At 39.8% G+C, this 21784-nt stretch overlaps 1 long non-coding RNA gene across 1 annotated transcript; it reads left to right on the forward strand.

Annotated features, from left to right (window-relative positions):
- Window positions 1-304: 304 nt before the first annotated feature.
- Window positions 305-21005, forward strand: LOC115893565. The gene is made up of 3 exons (XR_004053587.1): window positions 305-356; window positions 5952-6018; window positions 20674-21005. It is a non-coding gene; the product is annotated as an uncharacterized LOC115893565 (long non-coding RNA).
- Window positions 21006-21784: the final 779 nt, after the last annotated feature.

Genomic DNA, 21784 nt, shown 5'->3' on the forward strand with positions numbered 1-21784 from the left:
CCATATAACACTCCTTTTATATAAATTCCACCCCCCCTTTTTTCCTTTTCTTTTCTGAAGATGATAACCATTCTTTTCCAAAGTGAACCTTTTTTCATGTCTGTGGACTAGACTGTCTAAGGCCACAAGAATAGAAGTTACTGTGATACATGTTACATTGTTAACTTTTAGCAAACTTTACTTTTGTTGAAAACCTTGTAAGTTTGGGTTTTTAATTATCCTTTGCTATTAATAAGACCTTGTTTTGTCCAAATTAGAATTGGTATGATAGCTTTTTTTTTTTTATTACCCAGGAGGAACCATGATCGTCCTGTCCTGAAGGGAGTTCCTCCTAGGTCTGGTCAGACCTTCGTATGGTAATTAAGATTTAGATCCCCTGTTAGGAAACCTGCTGGGTTAAGGGAACTTTCAGTGGTTAATGTTAAATCATCTTTCTTTCTCTCTTTGACTTTGTCTCTCTCTCTTTGACTTTCCTTTTGCCTCTGTCCCTCTCTCTCTCTGCCTATCTCTTTCTGTCTCTCCTTGACTCCCTCTTTGTCTCTTCCTCTCTGCCTCTTCCTCTCTCTTTTTGCCTCTTTTCTTTTTTTTTTGAGACGGAGTCTCGCTCTGTTGCCCAGGCTGGAGTGCAGTGGCCGGATCTCAGCTCACCACAAGCTCTGCCTCCTGGGTTCACGCCATTCTCCTGCCTCAGCCTCCCAAGTAGCTGGGACCACAGGCTCCCGCCACGTTGCCCGGCTAGTGTTTTGTATTTTTTTTTAGTAGAGATGGGGTTTCACCGTGTCAGCCAGGATGGTCTCGATCTCCTGACCTCGTGATCCGCCCGTCTCGGCCTCCCAAAGTGCTGGGATTACAGACTTGAGCCACCGCGCCCGGCCTCTTTTTGCCTCTTTTCATCTGTCTTTTTCCTTTCTCTCTCTCTGCTGGTCTTTCCTTGCCTCTGCCAGCCGCTATGCTGCTGTTCTCTCAACCACTGTGTGTTAGGGGCAGGGAGTCTAAAACCAGTTGTAATCAAGTGTCTATGTACTGGAGCTGGTCTGGGTGCCCTGGCTTACAGGTTACCTTGTGCCATACCTTTGAAACAGGGGACCTGTCCAAGCTTCCTTCTAATGGCCAACCTACCTCTAATGCTGGTCAATCTATCTTACACAAAGTTTTAAGTTTTCCTGGTGTCATAGTACTCCATAGTCTCCCTTAAATGCTTTTCTTGAAATTTTTCTTTTTTTTTTTTTTTTTTTTTTTGAGACGGAGTCTCGCTCTTTCACCCAGGCTGCAGTGCTGTGGCCAGATCTCAGCTCACTGCAAGCTCCGCCTCCCGGGTTCATGCCATTCTCCTGCCTCAGCCTCCCGGGTAGCTGGGACTACAGGCGCCCGCCACCTTGCCCGGCTAGTTTTTTTTTGTATTTTTTAGTAGAGACGGGGTTTCACCGTGTTAGCCAGGATGGTCTCGATCTCCTGACCTCGTGATCCGCCTGTCTCGGCCTCCCAAAGTGCTGGGATTACAGGCTTGAGCCACCGCGCCCGGCCGAAATTTTTCAACATAGGTCTTAGTGGGGTGGGCTTACTTTGTGCCTCACCCACGTTTCCTCGAGACAAAACACCACGCTCACACCACATGCACACCACAAAACAAAGAATGGGTAAAAAGGGCACACACACACACTTTTGTAGTTTACACCAAACCAAAATCAAAACCAAAATCAGAGTATCCAGAAATCCAAGCCAGGTCAAAACCAAAGTATCAAGCAATCCAAGGCAAGTCAAAACAAAAACCGAAGTGCTGGTACAGGCACACCGTGGGTGGTCAGGCCACGCTTCCACTCAAATGGAGTAGGCAAGTTCCCAGGACCAATCTGTCAAGCAATTCAAGTCAAAACCAAAACCATAGTGCCAATAAAGGCACACCCTGGGTGATCAGGCCACGCTTCCACTCAAATGGAGTGGGCAAGTTCCCAAGACTGGTCCCGTCAAGCAATTCAAACAAAGTCAAAACCAAAACCAAAGTGCCAATAAAGGCACACCATGGGTGATCAGGCCACACTTCCACTCAAATGGAGTGGGCAAGTTTCAAAGACTAGTCTTACTAAGTTTTAGATGTCCAGACTCCAAGTGCCCGTTCCTTCCCGGTGTTCAGCCACTGCTTTGATCCTCCACGGGGGCCTGCCACACCCTGCTCAGGCGAGGCATCCCACTAGGACAAATGCCTACCCAGGAGCACTCTCAGGAACCGCATTGCTCAGGCTGGTTGGAGTCCCCCGCAGGGATGTTCCACAGGGCAAGCTTAAGCAGCCTAAGGAGGTGTCTAGACCATCCGACCATCCGCCAATCACCTCGCTTCCCAGTCAGGAAACCAAGAAATGTAGCAGGACAAGCAGAAGACAAAACTCCTCAGACATCAAGTTAAAGAAGGAAGGAGTTTATTCGGCCAGGGGCATCGGCAACACTCCTGTCTCAAGAGCCAAGCTCCCCAAGTGAGCAATTCCTGTCCCTTTTAGGGGCTCACAACTCTAAGGGGGTGCGTGTGAGAGGGTCATGATTGATTGAGCAAGCAGGGGGTACGCGACTGAGGGCTGCATGCACAGGATAATTAGATCGGAACAAAACAAGATAGGGATTTTCACAATGCGCTTCTATACAATGTCTGTAATCTATAGATAACATAACTGATTAGGTCAGGGGTCGATCTTTAACTACCAGGCCCAGGGTGTGGCGCCAGGCTGTCTGCCTTTGGATTTCATTTCTGCCTTTTAGTTTTTACTTCTTCTTTCTTTGGAGGCAGAAATTGGGCATAAGATGACATGAGGAGTGGTCTCCTCCCTTACTAGGTGGAAAGTAAGGCAACTATGGTCAGGAATGTCTGGAACTCCCTCTCCTCAGCTGGTGGTCTTGTGATGTGTAGTTCACTTGTTCTGGCTTAAAGGCCCAAGTTTGAGGTATTCTTTTTGTTGTTTTGTTTTAATTTTAATTTTTATCCAAGCAATGGAAGCATAGAGTTTAAAAATTCAAGTACAACTAAAAGTATTATAGACAATAACAACAAAAAACATTTCTTGGCTCCTTCTTCAGATGCAATCCCTTGTAACATTTTATGCCATTCAGGAGCTCCAGGCCAGCCTGGGAAACATAGCAAGACCCTGTCTCAAACAACAACAACAAAAATAAATCCAATAACTCTTAGGTTTGTGAAAATTGTCAGAATCAAGATAGAGTCCCTAGTGTGTGTGGGGAAACAAACAAACAAACAAATAAAAAACAGACAAGTAGAACCCAGGAAGGCCATTAAGAGAGGATTCTCATGCACAGATGCCTGCTAATAAAAACTGTCACAAAACACTGCAAAACCACAACCTTGCACAAACGCTGTCAAAATCTTACACAAAAAATACTTCTTCAAGGACATCTGCCCAGCAACTCCCTGTGCAACCTTGGACTGGTGTCACCCTTGCTACTGATCTCTGTAGCCAAAGATAATTATCTCAAAATAATTATAATCCTCCACATTTTTCCCTTTAAAAACCTTTGTCTTCCCTTACCTCCCTGAATGTGCACATAGTTTACTATGGCACACATATTCCCACTGGAATGCTTTATTCCCAAATAAACATTTTCTTCTAGACAGCCTCCCTCTGTTATTTAGGTTGAAAGATTAATACTATTGTTTTTAGTTTCCACTTCCCTGAAGCAGGAAAAATTTTATATTCCTCTACTTGGGTAAGAATTTGCCTATGCAAATGTTAATTGGCTCTATAGCTACTGATTATTCCAGTGATATTTCAGTTCCCCTTTCAGATAAATCATTTGGGCAACTCCCCAACTGCTCACCTTTTAATCCAGATCTGGTTGTGGTTAAAAAAAAAGAGCAGGAATATACAAAAATTAATTGGGCATGATGGGGTGCAAGCCTGTAATCCCAGCTGCTCCGGAAGCTGAAGCAGGAGAATCACTTGAACCCAGGAAGTGGAGGTTGCAGTGAGCTGAAATCACACTATTGCACTCCAGCCTGGGTGACAGAGTAAGACTTCTGACTCAAAAAACAAAACAAAACAAGCCAGGCACAGTGGTTCACACCTGTAATCCCAGCGTTTTGGGAGGCCGAGGCGAGCAGATCACCTGAGGTCAGGAGTTTGACACCAGCCTGGCCAACATACTGAAACGCTGTCTCTACTGAAAATACAAAAATTAGCTGGATGTGGTGGGGCACACCTGTAGTCCCAGCTACTCAGGAGGCTGAGGCAGGAGAATCATTTGAACCCAGGAGGCAGAGGTTGCAGTGAGCTGAGATTGAACCATTGCACTCTAGCCTGGGCGACAGAGCGAGGCTCCGTCTCAAAAAAATTAAAAAGGCAGGATTGTGTGTACAGCAGGTACAGCAGAAGGTGAAGGAGGGCAGTTCACTCAGAAAAGAACTGTGGCAGATATTGCAACATCTCTAGTGTAATTCTCTTTAATTTATAAAAAGCTAATCACTTTGTTACTTTAAATCATGACACACCTCACAAATGTCATATACTCCTTTTCTAGACACTGCAGTTGAAACTCTTGGTCTAGAAAAAAACAAATTATTGGGCCCCAAATTGAGAGGCTTGAATATTACAAATCAGACACTTTTTCATATTTTTGGGGAGAAGGACAGGTTTACTTGTATTGAGAACCCAAGTTTCAAATAATAATAATTTAATTAAAATAATTTGTTTTTGAGACGGGGTCTCACTCTGTCACCCAGGCTGAAGTGCAGTGGCACAGTCTTGGCTCACTGCCACTTCCACCTCCTGGGCTCCAGTGATTCTCCCACCTCAGCCTCCCTGGTAGCTGGGACTACAGGTGCCCACCCCGACTCCCAGCTTTTTTTTTTGTATTTTTGGTAAAGATGGGGTTGCACCATGTTGCCCAGGTTGGGCTCAAAACTCCTGAGCTCAAGTGCTCTGCTCACCTTGGCCTCCCAAAGTGCTGGGATTACAGGTGTGAGCCACTGTACCTGGCCCATTAATAATCATTTGTCTGGAACTTTGCAGAGTACCTTCACAATCGCTCTCTCATTTGAAACTTGAGACAACTTATTTAATTAAGCAGGGAGGTATTCTCATCCCTATTTACAAGGAGTGAGGAATCTGAGGTTTAGAGAAGTTGATGGGGTTATGCAAAACTATATGCAACATACAGTTTTTGGAATAGGCAGTGCTTGGATCAGTTTTCCTGATTCAGATCAGTGTCTTTTATACTTCCTTTTCTTAAGAAAGTTTTCAGGATTGGGATAATGCAGTTACAGAGTAGTTCTGCTAAGTTATTGATCTTGGGCTAAATAATATAGTCAGAACTGTCATTTGGAAAAACACTATGTTCTTCCAGAGTTACCCTCTTATAGAAGGTGAAAACTAATCTTACTCCCTTAACTTTCTCGGGAAGGTTGATGTTCAACTTTTAAAAGCCACCCCTTTAAAAAGAATGCTAGATATAGACAATTTTTAAAGCCAAAGTGAAGGTTTACAAGTAATTTAAACACTCAATTACTTGGGGAGAGACTGAAATGCCAACGGATGGGGTTATTTATAGCACTGTGCTGAGAGCCAGTATATGTATTTATTTGTACGAGAGTGGAATCTTGGCTCTGGATCATTTCCTGACTTGTTTGAGACTCTGGGCAAGTCATTTATTATGTCTGTATTTTGAAATTATAGCCTTGCCTCAAAGGTGTGCTCTGTGATTAAATGAACTTCTATTTGTAAATCTTGTTTAAATTTCTCTGATGAAAGGCATATCAGTGTTGATAGTTGTGGAGGATAAGGATGCTGGCAATAATAATAAGTATGATAATATCAGTGCCTTGAATTTATGCAGTATCATTACTTTGAGGTTTTGAGTGCCTCCCATGTAACATATATTCTACAACAAAAAACTGTAATTACAAACATTTCACAATAAATCATTCTTACTGTGATTTTTTTTTTTACTTGCAGAATTGAGCATACCACAAAAAAGTTCTCATTTTGTGTCCTCCCATCCCATTCTCCTCGTTAACCAAAGGTAATCACAGTTAATTGTTTTGTATATATCCAGATGTATATGTGTACATACTAATGTATGTGACTGATATATTCTATAAATTATTCCACAACTTATAAAATATTTATAATGTTTTGACCTTATCAATATGCCTTGAATAAATTTTCATGTCAGCATGTAAATCTTTCTTTTTAATAGGTGCATAGTTTCCCAGTTGATTTATTTAATCATTCCCTTATGAAAAGATTCTTGAGTTGTTTCTAATTTTTCAACATTAGAAGCAACGCTACAATGAATGTCCTGTATATACATCTTTGCACATCTATGTGTGTACTGCTGTAGGTTAGATTTCTAACATGGCTTAAACTTTCATGCTGAAAAGATATGTATTAAATTGTACCCCAAAAAAGCCTTACCAATGTACTTCCATAAATAGCACACAAGAGTGTCTTTCTCCTATGGTCAACATTGCTTTGTATAGTATCAGTCTCTCTAAATTTTGCCATGTGACAGATTAAAAATTCATTTTAATTTTCTTAACCACTAATGAGGTTGAGCATCTTTTTGTAAGTTTATCAACCATTTACATTTATTCTTTTGTGAACTGCCTGTTCAGAGACATTCTCATTTTCCCCATGGGGTGAGTTTCTGTTTCTCTTTCCTTCTCTCTTTCTCTCCTTTCTTTCTTTCTTTCTTTCTTTCTTTCTTTCTTTCTTCTTTCTTCTTTCTTTCTTTCTTTCTTTTTTCTTTCTTTCTTTCTCCTTCCTTCTTTCCTTCGCTCTCTCTCCTTCCTTCCTTTCTTTCTCTCTCTTTTCCTTCCTTCCCTCCCTCCCTTCCTTTCTTCCTTCCTTCCTCTCTCTCTCTTTCTTTCTTTTTCCTTTCCTCCCTTCCTCCCTCCCTCCCTCCCTCCTTCCTTCCTTCCTTCCTTCCTTCCTTCCCTCCTTCCTTCCACAGGGTATCACTCTGTCACCCAGCCTGGAGTGCAGTGGTGCCGTCATGACTAACTACAACCTCAATCTCCTGGGCTCCAGTGATCCTCTTGCCTCAGCCACCCAAGTAGCTGGGACTACAGGCACATGCCACCATGTCTGGCTAATTGTTATTTATTTATTACTGCCATTTTTTTTTTGTAGAAACGAGGTCTCACTAAATTGCCCAGGCTGGTCTGTGTCTTATTGATTGTAAAATCTCTTAAAATATTTTGATTATGAATACTGGGTTAGGTATGTTTCCCAGCTTGCTGTTACATTGTTATCTATTTTCTTGCTGAAGAAAAAGTTTTTAATAAATTTATGAAATCAAGTCCAGTGTAGTGGCGCACACACATAGTCTCAGCTACTTGGGAGACTGAGCAGGGAGGGTTGCTTGAGCCCAGGAAGTTGAGACTGCTGTGAGCCATGATGGCACCACTGCACTCCAGCTTGGGTGACAGAGCAAGACCCTGTCTCAAATAAAATAAAATAAAATAAAATTATGAAATCAATCTTTTCATTTGTCAACTAAAGGAAAAAAAAGTTAGGCTTTTAAAGAATTAGCATTAGTTAATTCTCAGAAGTTACAACGTTAGTTTTTTTTTTGTTTGTTTGTTTTTTTTTTGAGACGGAGTCTTGCTCTGTCACCCAGGCTGGAGTGCAGTGGCTGGATCTCAGCTCACTGCAAGCTCCGCCTCCCGGGTTTACGCCATTCTCCTGCCTCAGCCTCCCGAGTAGCTGGGACTACAGGCGCCCGCCACCACACCCGGCTAGTTTTTTGTATTTTTTAGTAGAGACGGGGTTTCACCTTGTTAGCCAGGATGGTCTTGATCTCCTGACCTCGTGATCCGCCTGTCTCGGCCTCCCAAAGTGCTGGGATTACAGGCTTGAGCCACCGCGCCCAGCCACAACGTTAGTTTTATTCAGAGTCTTACTGAGCATTGCAACCCGGGAGAGTCTTTCAGAGAGTCTCTGTTAGACTGCTCCAAAGCAGCGTTTCAGCCCTCAGCTTCTATACAGGCGGTGGAGGTTCTGCATGTGCTTGGAAGTTACCTAAAGGTGCTCAGAGGTTACATTAGAGCAAAATCTCATCAAAGTTCAGGAGCGAGAGTACATTTAGTTATAGATCACAGAGGCATATTCATTAATCCTGTCAGATTGTTATGGATAGGAAAAGGTAAGGGCTCACTGAACTTATCTTTTCCACAAATGCAGTGATTCAGACATGGGAAACTGTGCTCTATCCTACTTATGGTCTTCAAGCATTTTTCCAGAGAGCTGAGCTCAGTCACTGAGTCAGGGGTTTGGGAAGTTTATGCTGACAAGCAGAATGAGCAAACGTGGTTCTTCACAGCAAGGGCGGACTGTGAGGCTAGCCAGAGGCAGATGTTTGCTACTTTGCCTCACACATTTATGACTTTTGGGATTTGTGTCTTCTTAAGAAGGAAACTCTTCTATCATCCCTACCTTAAGATTATAAAATAGTGTCTTCATATTGTTTCTGCTATTTTTTAAAGCATCAAGTGCTCTTTAATCCTTGTGAGGTGTATTCTGAATAGCTATGAGAAAGGAACCTATTTTATTATTTTACCAAATGTTTAGCCAGTTGCTTCAAATATGCTAATTAGTTCATTTTAATCCCAGTAATTTGAAATGCCATCTTTCAAAAATATCAAACATTCGTAATTCTTGATTCTATTTCTAGACAGAGCCATTTGCCTAATTCAGTATTAATATTGCATTATTTAATTTTTACTGTTTTCTGTAACTGCATAATCTATCTTGATATCTGATATACAATGTTTTTCCTCATTCTTTTTTTCCCCCCCAAATTGCAGGGCAAAATCTTGTGCATTTTTTCTTCAATAGTAACATTAGAATGAGCTTTTTAGGCTCTATAAATAATAACACTGGGATTTTGGTTAAGAATCATACATTAAATAAATGTAGGAGAGTTGGCATTTTTATAGTAGTGAGTCTTTTCAGTATGGATCATGGTGTGTTTTTCCATTTATTTAGGCCACCATTTAGGTCTGCTTTTTTTTTTTTTTTTTTTTTTTTTTTTCCTGAGACGGAGTCTCGCTCTGTCACCCAGGCTGGAGTGCTGTGGCCAGATCTCAGCTCACTGCAAGCTCCGCCTCCCGAGTTCACGCCATTCTCCTGCCTCAGCCTCCCGGGTAGCTGGGACTACAGGCGCCTGCCACCTCGCCCGGCTAGTTTTTTTTTTTTTGTAGTTTTTAGTAGAGACGGGGTTTCACCGTGTTAGCCAGGATGGTCTTGATCTCCTGACCTCGTGATCCGCCCGTCTCGGCCTCCCAAAGTGCTGGGATTACAGGCTTGAGCCACCGCGCCCGGCCTAGGTCTGCTTTTGTCTTTTTTTTTTTTTTTTAGGATTTTCAGTGTATTTATGTAATTTTCTTTATCTGAGTCTTAATGTTTATTACACAGTTAATTCTCTGTTATTTTATAGTTATGGTTTTTATCATGAATTCAGTTGTAAAATTCTATTTTCTAATAGTTAATTATCGATGAGAGAAGTTATTATTTATTATTATTATTTTTTCTATATCCTACCTGATAATTTAATTTTTCTTTTATTATGGAAGATTTCAAATATATACAAAGTAAACAGAATGGTTATGAGCGGCCACGTACCCACCCCAAAGTTTCAACAGTTATCAACATTCTGCCATTCTTGTTTTGACTCCCTTCCTACTTTCCACTCCCAAAATTGCTCTTACTTTTTACAGTTCTTTTTTTCCTCGTAGATTAAAAAATTTAAATGGTTTATTTTGAGATAACTGTGGATTCACATGCAGTTGTGAGAAATAATACAGAGAGATCTCAGGTACCCTTTACTCACTTTTCCCAGTAGTAACATCTTATACAACTCCAGTACAATATCACAAGGATGTTGACATTGATACAATCAAGATAAAGAGAATTTCCATCAGAATCTCTGGTGTTGTCCATTTATAGTTACACTCATTTCTCTGCCACTCCCACTTAACCCCTGGCAACAACTAATCTGTTCTCCATTTCTGTAGTTTTGCCATGTCAAGAATATTATGTAGGCCAGGTACAGTGGCTTATGCCTGTATTTCCAGTACACTGGGAGGCCGAGGCAGGCAGATTGTGTGAGCTCAGGAGTTTGAGACCAGCCGGGGCAACATGGTGAAACCTCCATCTCTACTAAAATACCAAAAATTAGCCAGCGCCTGTAGTCCCAGATACTCAGGAGGCTGAGGCAGGAGAATTGCTTGAACCCTGGAGGCAGAGGTTGCAGTGAGCTGTGATCATGCCACTGCATTGCAACCTGGGCTATAGAGAATGTTATAATAAGTGGAATCATTTATATACATTAGGTAACGTTTTGAGATTGAAATTTTTTTCACTTAGCATAATTCTCTGGAGATTCACCAAGATAATATAACAATAGTTCATTCCTTTTTATTGCTGATCAGTATTCCATAGTATGGGTATACCACAACTTGTTTGACCTGTCACATGTTGAAGGACATCTTGGTTATTTCCAGTTTTTGGCTATTATGAATAAAGGTGCTATAAACTTTTGGGTACAGGTTTTGTGTGAACATGAGTTTTCATTTTTCAGGATATATGCCTAAAGTGCAATTATATGCATGGTATAATGGATGGTAATTTTATGTCTAACTTTTTAAAAAATTGAAAAACTGTTTTCCGGTTTGGCTGTACCATTTTACATTTCCATTAGCAATGTATGAATGATCAGGTGTTTCCACATTCTTGCTAATATTTGGCATTGTTACAATTTGTATTTTAGCCATCCTAGTAGGTGTATAGTGATATCTCACTGTAGTATTAATTTGTATTTTTTCCTATGGCTAATATGTTGAACATCTCTTAATGTGTTATTTGCCATCTGTATATCTTAATTGATAAAATGTCTCTTCATGTCTTTTGTTTTTGTTTATTTTCTAATTGGATCTTTTTTTTTTTTTTTTTTTTTTTTTTTTACTGTTGAGTTTTAGGAATTTTTTTTTGTTTTGGTGGGGGGACAGGATCGGGCTCTGCGACCCAGGCCGGAGTAGTGGTGCAATGATAGCTCACTGAAACCTTAAACTCCTGGGATCAAATGATCATGTGGCTTCAGCCTCCCAAGTAGCTAGGATGCCTGGCTAATTTTGTACTTTTTTAGAGACAGAGTCTCACTATGTTCCCCAGGCTGGTCTCGAACTTCTGGTCTCAAGCAGTCCTCCCTTCTTGGCCTCCTAAAGTGCCGGGATTACAGGCATGAGAATTCTTTACATATTCTAGATGCTAGTCCTTTGCTGAAGTTTAATATTGTTCTATTTGTCTATTTTGGTTTTTGTTGCCTGTGTTTTTGAAGTTTTAGCCATAAATCTTTGCCTGGACTAATGTCTTGAAGCATTTCTTCTATTTTATCTTTTAGTATTTTTTATAATTTTGGGTCTTAAGTTTATGTTTTTAATTCATTTTGAATTGATTTTTGTATGTATGATGCCTCCAGCTTTGTTCTTGTTGCTTAGGATTGCTTTGTCTAATCAGGTTCTTTTTTGGTTCCATACGCATTTTAGGATTTTTTTTTTTTTTTTTTTGAAACCGAGTCTCGCTCTGTCACCAGGCTGGAGTACGGTGGTACAATCTTGGCTCGCTGCAACCTCTGCCTCTCAGGTTCAAGTGATTCTCCTGCCTCAGCCTCCTGAGTAGCTGGGACTACAGGTGCCTGCCATCATGCCCGGCTAATTTTTCTATTTTTAGTAGAGACGGGGTTTCACCATGTTGGCCAGGATGGTCTCTATCTCTTGACCTTGTGATCTACCTTCCTCAGCCTCTCAAAGTGCTGGGATTATAGGCGTGAGCCACTACCCCCAGCCCAGGATTTTTTTTTTTTTTTTTCTATTTCTATAAAGAATGTAATTAGTATTTTTATAGGGCATGCATTGAATCTGTAAATTGCCTTAAGTAGTATGGCCATTTTAACAATATTAATCCTTCCAATTCATGAGGATGAGATGTCTTTCCATTTTTTTGTGTCCTCTTCAATTTCTTTCATTGGTGATTTATAGATCCCCTTGTAGAGGTCTTTCACTTCCTTGGCTAATTTATTCCTAGGCATTTTGTTTGTAGCTATTGTAAATGGGATTATTTTATTGATTTGTTTTTTGTGTAGTTTGTTATTGGTATATAAAAATGCTACTGATGTTTGTATGTTGATTTTGTATCCTGCAACTTTACTGATTTCATTTATTGGTCCTAACAGTTTTTTGGCAGTGCCTTTAGGTTTTTCTATATATAAGATCATGTCATCTACAAAGAGGGGCAATTTGACTTCCTCTTTTACTTTTTTGTTTTTCCTAAGATAGAGTTTTGCTCTTGTTTCCCAGGCTGGAGTGCAATGGCACAATCTCTGCTCACTGCAACCTCTGCCTCCTGGGTTCAAGTGATTCTACTGCCTCAGCCTCCTGAGTAGCTGGGATTACAGGCACGCACCACCACACCAGGCTACTTTTCGTATTTTTAGTAGAGACGGGGTTTTGCCATGTTGGCCAGACTGGTCTTGAACTCCTGACTTCGGGTGATCTGCCCACCTTGGCCTCCCAAAGTGTTGGGATTACAGGCGTGAGCCATGGTGCCCAGCCACACTTCCTCTTTTTCAATTTGGATGCTTTTTATTTCTCTCTTTTGCATGATTGCTTGGGTAGGACTTCCAGTACTATGTTGAATAAGTGTAGTGAAAGTGAGAATTTTTGTCTTGTTCTAGTTCCTAGAGGAAAGGCTTTCAGCTTTTCTCACTGAGTAGGTTAGCTCTGGGTTTGTCATATATGGCCTTTAGTATGTTTTGGTATGTTCCTCCTGTGCCTAATTTGTTGAGAGTTTTTATTGTGAAGGGATCAAATGCTTATCTACATCTGTTGAGATAATCATATAGTTTTTTTGATGTGATGCAACTGTTACTGTGATATATTAATTCAACTGGTACCATAACAATCAATGAGCGGTAGGAAACTCCCTATTCCATTTTTATTTGTTTGCTTTCATCAACATTTTCTTTCTTTATTGGGCATCCAATTTAGTAAAGCCTTTTGCCAGATAATGGAGATAACATTATTCTTTATCTGAGGTGGGATGATTGCTTGAGTCCAGGAGTTTGAGACCAGCCTGGATGTCATGGCAAAACCTCATCTCTACAAAAGATACAAAAATTAGCCGGGCATGGTGGTATACGCCTGTAGTCCCAGCTGCCCAGGTGGCTGAGGTGGGAGGATTGCTTGAGCCTGGGAGGCAGAGGTTGCAGTGAGCCGAGAACATGCTACTGCACTCCAGCCTGGGCAAGAGAGTGAGACTGTCTAAAAACAAACAAATACAAAACAAAAATTATTATTTATATGTGAGAACTTATTTCTGTCATTTTGTTGTTTTGTGCTTGTCTGTATATCCTTTGTCCCTTTCTTCCTCTTTTACTGTTTATCATTGAGGTTTAGTGGATTTCTGTAGTGGTAATGTTTGACTTCTTCCTCTTTCTTATTTATGTATATACTGTACCAGTTTTACTTTTGCATGTGTTTGCTTGATGGCAAATATTGTCCTTTTGCTCTCAGATATAGGACTGACTTAAGCCTGTCTTGTAAGACCAGTCTAGTGGTGATGAGTTCCCTCAGTTTTTGCTTGTCTGGCATTTTATTTCTCTTCATTTTCGAAGAATAGCTTTGCTGGGTTTAGTATTTTTGGCTGATAGTGTTTTAAACATACCATTCTATTCTCTTCCGGCCTGTAAAGTTTCTGCTGAGAAATCTGCTGTTAGACTGATGGGGATTCCCTTATACGTGACTTGATGCTTTTATCTTGCTCTTTTTAGAATTCTCTCTTTGTCTTTGACTTTTGACGGTTTGACTATAATATGTCTTGGAGAAGACATTTTTGGGTCGAAGCTATTCGAGGATCTCTGAGCTGTATCTGGGATGTCTAAATCTCTTGCCAGACTTGGGAAATTGTCAGCTATTATTTTGTTAAATAGATTTCCTATGCCTTTGCTCATTTCTCTTCCTTCTGAAATTCCCAGAATTTGAACATTTGGTCACTTTATGGTGTTCTATATGTTATGTAGGCTTTCTTCTTTTTTTTTTTTTTTTCTGAGCTGTCTTCAAGTTCAGAAATTCCCTCCCCTTCCCCTTCTCCTTCCTTCTTTCTTTTCTTCTTTCTTTCTTTTCTTTCTTCCTTTCTTTTTTCCTGAGATGGAGTCTCACTCTATCACCAAGGCTAGAGTGCAGTGGCGCAACTCAGCTTACTGCAACCCCCACCTCCTGGGTTCAAGTGATTCTCCTGCCTCAGCTCCTGAGTAGCTGGGACTACAGGTGTGTGCCACCATGCCCAACTAATTTTTGTGTTTTTAGTAGATACATGGTTTCACCATGTTGGCCAGGCTGGTCTCAAACTCCTTACCTTAAGTGATCTGCCCACCTCGGTCTCCCAAAGTCTTAGGACTATAGGCATGAGCCAATGTGCCCAGCCAGAAATTATTTCTTTTGCCTGATCTAGTCCGTTGTTGAAGTTGTCTATAGTATTTTAGTATTTTTTATTTCATTCATTGAATTCTTCAGTTCCAGGATTTGTGTGTGTGTGTGTGTGTGTGTGTGTGTGTGTGTTTTTTTTTTTTTAAGACAGCGTCTCGCTCTGTTGCCCAGGCTGGAGTAACTTGGCTTACTGCAAGCTCCGCCTCCTGGGTTCACACCATTCTCCTGCCTCAGCCTCCTGAGGAGCTGGGAGTACAGGTGCCCACCACCACACTTGGCTAATTTTTTTGTATTTTTTAGTAGAGACAGGGTTTCACTGTGTTAGCCAGGATAGTCTTGATCTCCTGACCTCGTGATCTGTCCACCTCGGCCTCCCAAAGTGCTGGGATTACAGGCATGAGCGACCGCGCTCGGTCACCTGTTTGTTTTTTATTAAATGATACCTATTGCATTGTTGAATTATTATTTGTTTATTTTTATTTTTTTGAGACAGAATCTCGCTCTGTCTCCAGGTTAGAGTGCAGTGGCACGATCTCGGCTCACTGCAAGCTCCACCTCCCGGGTTCAGGCCATTCTCCTGCCTTCCGAGTAGCTGGGACTACAGGCACCCACCACCATGCTCAGCTATTTTTTGTATTTTTTTTAGTAGAGACGGAGTTTCACCATGTTAGCCAGGATGGTCTTGATCTCCTGACCTTGTGATCTGCCTGCCTCAGCCTCCCAATCATAAATTGTTTCCTTGATTTCTGTTTTTTACCTGTGTTCTTTTGTAACTCACTGAGTTTCTCATTCTTTTCAAGCATTTCATAAATTTCCTTTTTTTTCAGATCTGTTATCAGAGAATTATTGTGTTCCTTTGGAGTTGTTGTGTTTTGTGTGTGTGTTTGTGTGTGTGTGTGTGTGTGTGTGTGGTTTGAGACAGGGTCTATCTTTGTCACCCAGGCTAGAGTGCAGTAGCATGATCATAGTTCGCTGCAGCCTCAATGTCTTGGGCTCAAGGGATCCATCTGCCTCAGTCCCCCAAGTAGCTAGGACTATGGGCATACACCACCAGGCCTGGCTAAGTTTTTATTTGTCATAGAGATAAGGTCTTGCTATGTTGCCTAGGCTGGTCTGCAACTCCTGGCCTTTAGCAATTCCCATTGTTGCCTTATTAAGCACTTATTTATCTGTCAGGCACTTTATTTTATTTTATTTTATTTTATTTTATTTTATTTTATTTGAGATGAAGTCTCACTCTATTGCCCAGTTTGGAGTGCAGTGGCACGATCTCGGCTCACACCCTGCCTCTTGGGTTCAAGCAATTCTCATGCCTCAGTCTCCCGAGTAGCTGAGATTACAGGTTGCATCACCATGCTCGGCTAATTTTTTGTGTTTTTAGTAGAGATAGTATTTCACCATGTTGATCTTGAACTCCTGACCTCAGGTGATCTGTCCCCCTCAGACTCCCAAAGTGCTGGGATTACAGGTGTGAGTTATCACACCCAGCCTCCAGTGCCTTTGAATAATTTAAATTTTTTTTTCCAGATTTTATTATTGTTATCTAAACGAGGGTTAGTATAACCAAGGTACTCTGCCAGTATGGGCAGATGAAAGTCCCTAGTTACTGAATTTTGTGTGTTGATCTTTTTAAAAAAGTTTTAATTTTAAAACATTTAAATAGTTTTTGGAATACAGGACAAGTTCTTTAGTGGTGATTTCTGTGATCTGGTGCACCTGCCACCTGAGCAGTGTACATTGTACCAAATATGTAGTCTTTTATCTCCCTTCCACCCTTCCCCCACCCCAAGTCTCAACATTCTGTTAATTCATTCTTATGCCTTTGCATCCTCCTAGCTTAGCTCCGCCCCACTTATAAGTGAGAACATATGATATTTAGTTTTCCATTCCTGAGTTACCTACCTTAGAATAATGGCCTCCAGCTTCATCCAAGTTGCTGCAAAAGACATTATTTTATTTTTTTTGTGGTTGAGTAGTGTTCCGTGGTATATATATACACCACATTTTCTTTATCCACTCGTTGGTTGATGGGTACTTAGGTTGGTTCCACATTTTTGCAATTGTGAGTTGTGCTGCTATAAACATGTGTGTACATGTGTCTTTTTCATATAACGACTTGTTTTCTTTTGTGTAGATACCCAGTAGTGGGATTGCTGCATTGAATAGTAGTTCTATTTTTAGTTCTTTAAGGAATCTCCATACTGTTTTCCTTAATGGTTGTACTAGTTTACATTCCCACCAGCAGTGTAAAAGTGTTCCCTTTTCACCATACCCACACCAACATCTATTGATTTTTGACTTTTAAAGTATGCCCATTCTTGCAGGATTAAGGTGGTATCTCATTGTGGTTTTAATTTGCATTTCCCTGCTAATTAGTGTTGTTGAACATTTTTTCATATGTTTATTGCCCCCTTTTTTCTTTTTTTTTTTTTTCTTTGAGACAGAGTTTTACTCTGTTACCCAGGCTGGAGTGCAGTGATGTTATCTCAGCTCAGTGCAACCTCTGCTTTCTGGGCTCAACTGATCCTCCAGCCTCAACCTTCCAAATAGATGGGACTACAGGTATGAGCCACCATACCTGGCTAATTTTTGTACAGATAGGTTTTCATCATGTTGCCCAGGCTGGTCTTGAACTCCTGAGCTCAAAGTGACTCACCTACCTCAGCCTCCAAAAGTGCTGGGATTACAGGCTACTATGCCCAGCCTGTATATCCTCTTTTGAGAATTTTCTATTCATATTCCTTGCCCATTTTTCAATAGGCTTATTTTTTTTCTTTGTTTGAGTTCCTTGTAGATTCTGGTTATTAGTCCTTTGTTGGATGCATAGTTTGCAAATATTTTCTCCCACTCTGTGAGTTGTCTGATTACTCTGTTGATTATTTCTTTTGCTGTGCAGAAGCTCTTTGTTTAATTAGGTCCCATTTATTTATTCTTGTTTTGTTGCATTTGCTTTTGGGTTCTTAGTCATGAATTCTTTGCCTAAGCCAATGTCTAGAAGAGTTTTTCTGATGTTATCCTCTAGAATTTTTATGGTTTCAGGTCTTAGATTTAAGTCTTTGATCCATCTTGGGTTGATTTTTGTGTAAGCTATGAGGATCCAGTTTCATTCTCTAAAGGTGGCTTGCCAGTTTTCCCAGCTTCATTTATTGAATAGAGTATCCTTTCCCCAGTTTACATTTTTGTATGCTTTGTCAAAGATCAGTTGGCTGTAAGCATTTGGTCTTATTTTTGGATTCTCTATTCTGTTACATTGGTATACATGCCCATTATTATACCAATAACATGCTGTTTTGGTAACTATAGCCTCATAGTATAATTTGAAGTCAGGCAATGTGATGCCTCCAGATTTGTTCTTTTTGCTTAGTATTACTTTGCCTATGTGGGCTCTTTTTTGGTGCCATATGAATTTAAGAATTGGTTTTTTTTAGTTTTGTGAAGAATGATGATAGCATTTTGGTGGGAATTACATTGAATCTGTAGAGTGCTTTAGGGAGTATGGTCATTTTCACAATATTTATTCTACTTATCCATTAGTATGGCATGTGTTTCCATTTGTTTGTGTCATCTATGACTTCCTTCAGGAATGTTTTATAGTTTTCCTTGCACAGATCTTTCACCTCCTTGGTTTAGTATATTCCTGAGTATTGTATTGCATTTTGCAGCTGTTGTAAAAGGGATTGAGTTCTTGATTTGGTTCTCAGCTTGGTTATTGGCTACTGATTTGTGTACATTGATTTTGTATCCTAAGACTTTACTGAATTCGTTTATCAGATCTAGGAGATTTTTGGATGAGTCTTTAGGGTTTTCTAGTTATACGATCATATCATCAGTGAACAGCAACAGTTTGATTTCCTTTATTTCTATTTGGATGTCCTTTATTTCTTTCTCTTGTCTGATTTCTGTAGCCAGCCCTTCCAGTAGTATGTTGAATAGAAGTGGTGAAAGTGGCATCTTTGTCTTGTTCCAGTTCTTGGGGGGAGTGCTTTAAACTTTTCCCCATTCAGTATTATGTTGGATATGAGTTTGTCATATATGGCTTTTATTATTTTGAGTTATGTCCCTTCTATGCCTATTTTGTTGAGAGTTTTTATCATAAAGTGATACTGGATTTTATAAAATGCTTTTTCTGCATCTATCGAGATGATCCTATGATTTTTGTTTTTAATTCTGTTTCTGTAATGTATCACATTTACTGACTTGTATACATTAAACCATTCCTGTATCTCTGGTATGAAACCCACTTGATCATGAAGTATTATCTTTTGATATGTGGTTGGATTTGGTTAGCTAGGTTTTTTTTTTTTTTTTCTTTTTAGGATTTTTGCATCTATGTCCATCAGGGATACTGGTCTGTAGTTTTCTTTTTTTGTTAAGTCGTCTCCTGGTTTTGGTATTTGGGTGATACTGGCTTCACAGAATGACTTAGGGAGGATTCCCTTTTTCTCTACTTTTGGAATAGTTTCAGTTGGATTGGTACCAATTCTTCTTTGAATGTCTGATATAATTCAACTGTGAATCCATCTGGTCCTGGACTTTTTTTTGTTGGCAGTTTTTAAAAGTTACTCATTCATTGTTACTGCTTGTTGTTGGTCTGTTCCAGGTTTCTATTTCTTCCTGATTGAATCTAGGAGGCTTGTATATTTCCACAAATTTGTGTGTTGATCTTGTATTTGCCCATTCTTTACTAAATATCTTATTAGTTCTAATATTTCAGCTGTAAATGGTATTTCCCTTTCTCATATTGGTACCTCTTAATTACTTTTCTTATCAAATCTTATCTTCTACAATGTATAGTCTAAACTTGGAGATGACACAGCAGGTATCCTTGTCTTGTTCCTGACTTTAGTGAGAATACTTCCAGTGTTTCATCATGAAAGCATGATATTTTATGTAGGCTTCTAATAATTCTTTGTGAGGGAATTTCTCTTTTTAAAATTAGAAATAAGTATTTAATCTTTAAAATGCTGTTTTTAGCATTTATCAAGATGAATACATGATTTTCTCCTTCAATCTGAGTTTATGTAATTAATTACATTAAACATTTCCCAGTGTTGAGGCAACCTCACTTTCTTAGAAGCAATCCTGTTGGGTCATGATGAATTGATTTTTAAAAATATTATAATATTAGATTTAATTAGGTAATACATTATTTATCATTTTAAAATTCATATTTGTAATTGAGACTTGCCAGAAATTTCTTCTTTTGTTTTCATGGTCTATTGTCCTCCAGCTTTGACATCAGGTTTATGCTAATCTTTAACAGATACTTAGCCTGCCAACTTGATGTTATCCACAGTAACGTCTCCCTATAAGATTTCTGAAGAGATTGGTGTGAGGTAGATATTATTATCATCATTTTTTTTCAGATGTGGTAACTGAGGCACATTGAGAATTATAGTGTCTAATGTTCATGATGTAAGTCAGTGACTAGCAAACTACTTCGAGCTTAATACTTCTTATTTATGAAATACTACAATTATTCTTTTAATTTCTGGGATTGAGAGTAGAGCAAGGAATATTTAAGTACTCCTCTGATCCTCTCCAGCTACTCAAACTAATATTGTTGTTTATTTCTGTTTCTCTCTGTTTTCACTAGGCTAGGAATGATCTGTGAATGTAGGACCACAATTCTTAAATTCATATGGCACCAAAAAAGAGCCCACATAGGCAAAGTAATACCAAAAGATTTGCAGTCTTCCTCTGACACTGTGGAGAGTTTCTAGAAATGAAACAGATATATGGCCTTGGGTCCTTTTTTTTCTCTCTTTTTTTTTTAAATAGAGATGAGCATCTCACTATGTTGCCCAGGGTAGTCTCAAACTCCTGACCTCAAGCAATCCCCACCCCAACCCCACCTCTCAAAGTGATGGGATTACAGGCATAAACCACCATGCCTGGCCAAAAGGTGCTTTAACACCAAATCTCAAAATTGTTCAGAAGAGAAACATTGAGCATGAACACCATCTGTGCAAAGTCATTTACCTATTGCCCCTCACCTCTAAATCCACCTTCTGTACTCTTCCCTACTAGTAATGATGGGACTAGTTATCTTCAAACTGTTTCTCAGACTTCTTTGTAAGCTTGCTTCCTGTTCGGTTCTGCCAATAGGGGTCACTAGAGAGAGACTGGGAGGCAGAAGGAGAGGAGAACATATTTCCTGTTTTTTCTGTTCTTGTTAATGTTGCTTACAGGACCAGCAATGCTTCTTCACCTAGAGGCACTTCCCCCAGCAGTGGCAGTTGGTTCTAGCCTTCAGCTTCTTTCAGCACTACCGGAATCAGCCTCAGTGATTCTGCCTTTACCCGCTCAGAGATTACCAACAGCAGCCAGATGGTTCTACCTTCCACAAAGATTGTGGTTGCAATTCTGGGCTTCTAAGTTCTGGTTACTTCATATTTTTCCTTTTGTTCCTCCGGCCCTAGAGGTGGTAGCTGCTTCCTGAAGTTATTATTTCTAGAGGACTTTTGCTTTTTCAGCCTTTGTATCATGCTTTTTCAGCCCTCTAATGCCTGTGTAACCAATTTCCCTGTAATAAATAAATTTCCTCCATTGAAATACCTAGTGTGTTTTTTTGTTTGTTTTTCTGACTGGACTCTGACATAAAGAGGGACTGCTCATTATATGCCAGCTCAGAACCACTTAATAATGAAAGTAGTATATTTATTCTTTTTCACTCCTCCAAAAATTCTGAGATTAATTTGTAGATATTGCTGGCCTTGAATGAAGTGCTTAGTTCCTTGCCAATGGAAAACAAGATTCTGGTAATCTATAACATAAGTAGGATCCTGATTAATTAAAGTATCATCTGTGGTTTCTTGGGAAAAAATACCTATTGAAGTAGTTGTCTTCAGGGATCAAGTGGCTGTTGCATTTTACCATTGTGGTAGTACAGATAACAACAAGGACTGTGAGTAGAATGACATCTATGACTGCACTGGAAACCTTACAGACAGAAAATGACAAATTGAAGGCTTTGAAGTCTAAGTTCAAGTCAAATTCAGACAGAGAACTTCTATAGCAACTTTGAAAAAAGTTTCTGATTTCTTATAGCTATAAGATCAACATTATTAAAAATATAACTAGGTGGGTTGCAGAATTAAAATGGAAATTAAATTTAGAGACTCATTAAATCATTTATTTGACAATCAGGGCACTGGGAGCAAGCGGGATTCTAAGACTTGCACTGGACTTGGATGAAGCTAAATGCCCAGGTCCCTCGGAATAAGCAGAAGCAGCCCCTCTTATAACAGAGAAGATTACCGGGCGTGGTGGCTCACGCCTGTCATCCCGGTACTTTGGGAG

The sequence above is a fragment of the Rhinopithecus roxellana genome, chromosome 15, assembly GCF_007565055.1.
Source record: "Rhinopithecus roxellana isolate Shanxi Qingling chromosome 15, ASM756505v1, whole genome shotgun sequence".
Taxonomy (NCBI): Eukaryota; Metazoa; Chordata; class Mammalia; order Primates; family Cercopithecidae; genus Rhinopithecus; species Rhinopithecus roxellana.